This window comes from Arachis duranensis, unplaced genomic scaffold, assembly GCF_000817695.3.
Source record: "Arachis duranensis cultivar V14167 unplaced genomic scaffold, aradu.V14167.gnm2.J7QH unplaced_Scaffold_68227, whole genome shotgun sequence".
In the NCBI taxonomy this organism is placed as follows: Eukaryota; Viridiplantae; Streptophyta; class Magnoliopsida; order Fabales; family Fabaceae; genus Arachis; species Arachis duranensis.
Window position 1 is genome coordinate 19,998 of NW_026265032.1, and position 5,753 is coordinate 25,750.

The following is a 5,753-nucleotide window of genomic DNA, read 5'->3' on the forward strand; positions in this document are numbered from 1 at the left end:
AAAAATCTGATTCAGAGGCTGAAAAGGACTACAGATGCTGTTGGATTCTGACCTCCCTGCACTCGAAGTCCATTTTCTGGAGCTACAGAAACCCAATTGGCATGCCCTCAATTGCGTTGAAAAGTAGACATCTTGGGCTTTCCAGAAATGTATACTAGTCCATATTTTTCTTGAGATTTGATGGCCAAAACCGGCGTTGCAAATCAGCTTCAGAATTCCCGGCGTTTAACGCCGGAACTGGCACAAAAATTGGAGTTAAACCCCATGGTTGGGGGTGAGGAGCTCTGTTGTGTCTTGATGGATTAATTCAATTACTACTGTTTTTCATTCAATCACGCTTGCTTCTATTCTAAGATATCACTTGTTCCTAAACTTGATGAATGTGATGACCTGTGACACTCATCATCATTCTCACCTATGAACGTGTGCCTGACAACCACCTCCGTTCTACCTTAGATTGAGTAGATATCTCTTGGATTCCTTAATCAGAATCTTCGTGGTATAAGCTAGAATTGATGGCGGCATTCAAGAGAATCCGGAAAGTCTAAACCTTGTCTGTGGTATTCTGAGTAGGATTCAAGGATTGAATGACTGTGATGAGCTTCAAACTCCTGAAGGCTGGGCGTTAGTGACAGACGCAAAAGAATCACTGGATTCTATTCCAACATGGTTGAGAACCGATAGATGAATAGCCGTGCTGTGACAGAGCGCGTTGAACATTTTCACTGAGAGGATGGGAGGTAGCCATTGACAACGGTGAAACCCTACATATAGCTTGCCATGGAAGGAGCCTTGCGTGCTTGAAGAAGAAGACAGTAGGAAAGCAGAGATTCAGAAGATAGAGCATCTCCAAAACCTCAACCTATTATCCATTACTGCAAAACAAGTATTTATTTCACGTTCTTCTACTTTTCACAATGAAACCTGAGAATTATTGATATCCTGACTAAGAGTTACAAGATAACCATAGCTTGCTTCAAGCCGACAATCTCCATGGGATCGACCCCTACTCACGTAAGGTATTACTTAGACGACCTAGTGCACTTGCTGGTTAATTGTGCGGGATTGCAAAAGTGTGATTACAATTTCGTGCACCAATCTACTTTTCAATGTTGCATGGCAACATTTTCCAAGATACTCCCCTTGGAGACAAGTGTATATGTTCCTTGGCATAGTGGCCAAATCTCCCTTCCTTGATTTTTCTATCAAGTACCATCAATGTCCTTTTTGATTTCCTATATAAGACAAAAAAAGGAATGCAAATGGTTAATTGAAATTTTTGGTGGGAAGACTTAAGGTGTGAACTAGCTACTAATTAACAACAATCTTTTTCTTTTGTTTTTAATTAACTAAATGCTTTTCATGAATGCGAATCAATCAACCACTAGATCTCCCATGCATGCAACGTTGGTACACCAAACTTGTTTGTGATCATATGGTGCAACAAATTTCGGGAATAATTTCACCTCATAAAGTGTGTTCAAGCCCACTTGGTGTGCCTTGAACACCAAACTTATCATGTACTATACGCTACATGTAAGGGGGTCTTATATTGTTTATCAAAATTGATTTAGAATCCATGAACTTTGCCTTATTACTACTATTTGAGATTAAAGGAAGAGGATGTAGAACATGGGTTGCCTCCCATGAAGCGCTTCTTTAGTGTCATTAGCTTGACATTTGGTCCTTGTCAAGGTGGCTGATAGTGCTTGAAATCTTCCCCCCTTGCAGTGAACCTATTTCCATTGGCCTTGTTGATAAGCTCCACATGTTCTAAGGACAAGATTTTGTTGACGGTGTACACTGGAGGCAGCTGAGATGGAATAGTGGGGAGGTGAGGTGGTCTAGGTGGAAAGTATGTAGAGACCACTTCATCTCCTGGCGAGAAATCTTCTGTAGGTATTTTCTTGTTTTTCCATCCCCTTGGGGTCTTTTTTCTTGTGTCCGTTGATGTTACCTTGTTCCTTGTGGTTTTCTCTTTGAGAGTGGTTTTGATGGCTATCTCATATGACTCTGGTGGGACTGGTTCTTTTTGGATTACACTTTGCTGTTGCTCCTTCTGATCACATTGGTTGTTAACCATAGGAGTCATGAAGTGTGGAGATTGTGCTCCCTTGTTTAGCTCTGCCGTCAACTCTTTTGTTTGCTTTTCCACTGACTTTTTGTTATCATGGTCTGCTTCTTGTGAGAGGTTAAAAACACTGAAGGTGAGCTGATCATCATGTATTCTTAGCACTAGCTATCCTCGCTCCACATCTATGAGTGCTCTAGCTGTGGCTAAGAATGGCTTTTCCAGAATGATGGGGTGAATAGAATTCTCATCCATTTCCAGGACAACAAAGTTTGTGGGGAGGAAGTAGTTCCCAACCTTTACTAACACATTCTCAACCACTCCTAGTGCTTGTTTTTGAGTTTTGTCAGCCAATTTGATGATTACATCTGTGGGTGTTAGCTCATTAATTTGAAGCTTTTTCACGAGGGATAGAGGCATTAGGTTGATACTTGCTCCCAAGTTACAAAGTCCCTTATCAATCATTGTTTCTCCTATGGCACATGGAATGTGGAAACTCCCTGGATCCTTCTTCTTTGTGGGTGGCCCTGGTTGAATGAGAGCACTGCAATCCCTATTCATCTTTATTGTTTGTCCACCCTTCAATGAACTCTTTCTGGCTAATAGCTCCTTTATATACTTTTTGTAGGAAGGCATTTGCTGGAGGGCTTTAATAAATGGTATATTTACATCAAGAGATGCAAACATGTCGAGGAACCTTGAATACATTCTCCCTGCTACACCACCTTTAAGCCTTTGGGGAAAAGGTGCATATGGGTTTAGTATCTCCCTTCTCTTCAGTTCTTCATTGAATGTAGGTTGGGGTGCATGGTCTCTTTCTTCCTGGTTTCCATTTTGACTGTCTTGGAGGTGTTCTACTTCCTTCATACTCCTCTCATCACTTGTGGTGATCATCTTATATTCTTCCCACCTTACTTTCTTTGTTTCTCCTCTTGGGTTCTTCTCCGTGTCACTGGGAAATCCATCAGTGAGTTTGGGAATTTGTTGAGATAGATACCCTACTTGGGACTCCAGTCTCTTGATGTTTTCTCCTTGGTTTTTGATATTGGCTCGCACTTCTTCCTTAAACACCTTGTTGTCTTGGACTTCTCTACATAAATCTTCAAGTAGAGTCTCAATTTTTGAAAGTCTATCATCCGTTAGTGATGGTGGATTGGGGTTAGGTGGGTGAGAAGGATGGTTAGGTGGGTGTTGATAGGATCACTGTGAGGTATGTTGGTGAGTTGCATTGTTGTTGGAATTGAGGTTGTGGCGTCTCTGGTCTTGACCTTGGTCTTGTTGATTTCCCCAACCAAAGTTGGGGTGATTTCTCCATCCAAATTTGTAAGTTTTAGAGTATAGGTCATGGATTTGTCTAGGTGAGTTTCCAATATAGTTGGCTTGTTCCCAGTCACCTTCTTCTCCTATATTCACTCCTTCTTGAGCTGGTGATGAAGTGATAACTGCTGCGACTTGATTTTCCTCCACCTTCTTGGTGAGATCTGCTAGCTGCTTGGTGATCATCTTATTTTGAGCTAGCAATGCGTCCATGTGGTTCAGCTCCATTACTTCTCGAGTGTTACTTCTTTCAGAGGCATAGAAGTAGTCATTCTCAGCTACTGTTTCAATGACATCTATGGCCTCTTCAACGATTTTCTTCTTGTTTAGAGAGCCCCCTGATGAATGATCTACAACCTTCTTTGACTCATAGGAGAGACCTTCATAGAAAATATGAAGTTGAACCCATTCATTGAACATATCTGGTGGGCATCTTCTTGTTAAGTCCTTGAACCTCTCCCATGCCTCATAGAGAGTCTCACCATCTTGTTGCCTGAAAGTCTGCACCTCAGCTCTCAGCCTATTAATTCTTTGAGGAGGGTAGAATCCTGCCAAAAATTTGTTTACCACATCTTCCCAATTTGTTAAGCTCTTCTTTGGAAAGGATTCAAGCCACTTGGATGCCTTGTCCCTGAGTGAACAAGGGAACAAAAGCAGCCTATAGACATCTGGGTGGACTCCATTAGACTTCACAGTGTCACAAATTCTCAGGAAGGTTGTTAGATGTTGATTGGGATCTTCTTGAGCACTTCCTCCAAATGAGCAGTTGTTCTGAACAAGGGTGATGAGATGGGGTTTTAGTTCAAAGTTGTTGGCATGTATGGTGGGCTTCTGGATGCTACTTCCACAGTTTCCTGGATTTGGATTGATGTAGGAGCCTAGAACTCTCCTTTCTTGCCCAGCATGATTTGTAGGACCTTCTCTAGCACGGTTTTGAGCTTCTCCTTCATGATTATTTTCCAAGTTCTCTTCCATGTTGGTTTCAAAGTACTCTTCCTCTTCCTCAGCACCAACAACTCCTTTCCCTCTTGCTTCCCTCCTTAGTCTCCAGAGGGTTCTTTCAGGTTCTGAATCGAAGGAGGTTGAAGCTCCCCCTCTTCTCCCTGTTATACAACTAACAAAACACACAGCAAGAGATGAAATAAAGAGATTATTCTTGTTAGAGTGATTGTTAGTGTGAGTGATGCAAATTATCAAATAGTTAGTGGGTTAGTGAGCAGAATTGTAGATAATAACAAAGAAAAAAAAGAAAACAAAGGGGGTATAGGGGATGAAGAAGAAGCTAAACAAAATGAAGATAAATGACTGAATAGAGTAAATGGTGCATGATGAGTGGATAATTTATACGCTTTTAGGCATTGTTTTTAGTATGTTTTTAGTATGTTTTAGTTAGTTTTTAGTATATTTTTATTAGTTTTTAGTTAAAATTCACTTTTCTGGACTTTACTATGAGTTTGTGTGTTTTTCTGTAATTTCAGGTATTTTCTGGCTGAAATTGAGGGACCTGAGCAAAAATCTGATTCAGAGGTTGAAAAGAACTGCAGATGCTGTTGGATTCTGACCTCCCTGCACTCGAAGTCGATTTTCTGGAGCTACAGAAGCCCAATTGGTGTGCTCTTAACTGCGTTGGAAAGTAGACATCCTGGGCTTTCCAGCAATAGATAATAGTCCATACTTTGCCCGAGATTTGACGGCCCAAACCGGCGTTCCAAATCAGCTCAAAACTGCCCGACGTTAAACGCCGGAACTGGCACAAGAATGGGAGTTAAATGCCCAAACTGGCGTTTAACTCCAAGAAGAGTCTCTACACGAAAATGCTTCAATGCTCAGCCCAAGCACACACCAGGTAGGCCCGGAAGTGGATTTTTATGTCATTTACTCATCCTTGTAAACCCTAGGCTACTAGTTCTCTACAAATAGGACCTTTTGCTATTGTATTTTCATCTTGAGATCTTTGAATCTTTTGATCACGTTTTGGGGGCTGGCCTCACGGCCATGCCTATACCGTGTTCTTATGTATTTTCAATGATGGAGTTTCTACACACCATAGATTAAGGTGTGGAGCTCTGCTGTACCCCGAGTATTAATGCAATTACTATTGTTCTTCTATTCAATTCAGCTCATTCTTATTCTAAGATATTCATTCGCACCCAAGAACATGATGAATGTGATGATTATGTGACGCTCATCATCATTCTCACTTATAAACGCGTGCCTGACAACCACTCCCGTTCTACAAGCAAACAAGGCTTGAATGTTTATCTCTTGGATTTCTTAATCGGAATCTTCGTTGTTTAAGCTAGAATTGATGGCGGCATTCAAGAGAATGCAGAAGGTCTAAACCTTGTCTGTGGTATTCTGAGTA

The 5,753-nt window shown here is 41.3% G+C and overlaps 1 non-coding gene across 1 annotated transcript; it reads left to right on the forward strand.

Moving 5' to 3' along the window:
* The first annotated feature begins 3,803 nt into the window (after positions 1 to 3,803).
* On the forward strand, positions 3,804 to 3,910 carry LOC127744618 (small nucleolar RNA R71). The gene has a single exon (XR_008005591.1). It is a non-coding gene; the product is annotated as a small nucleolar RNA R71 (small nucleolar RNA).
* Positions 3,911 to 5,753: the final 1,843 nt, after the last annotated feature.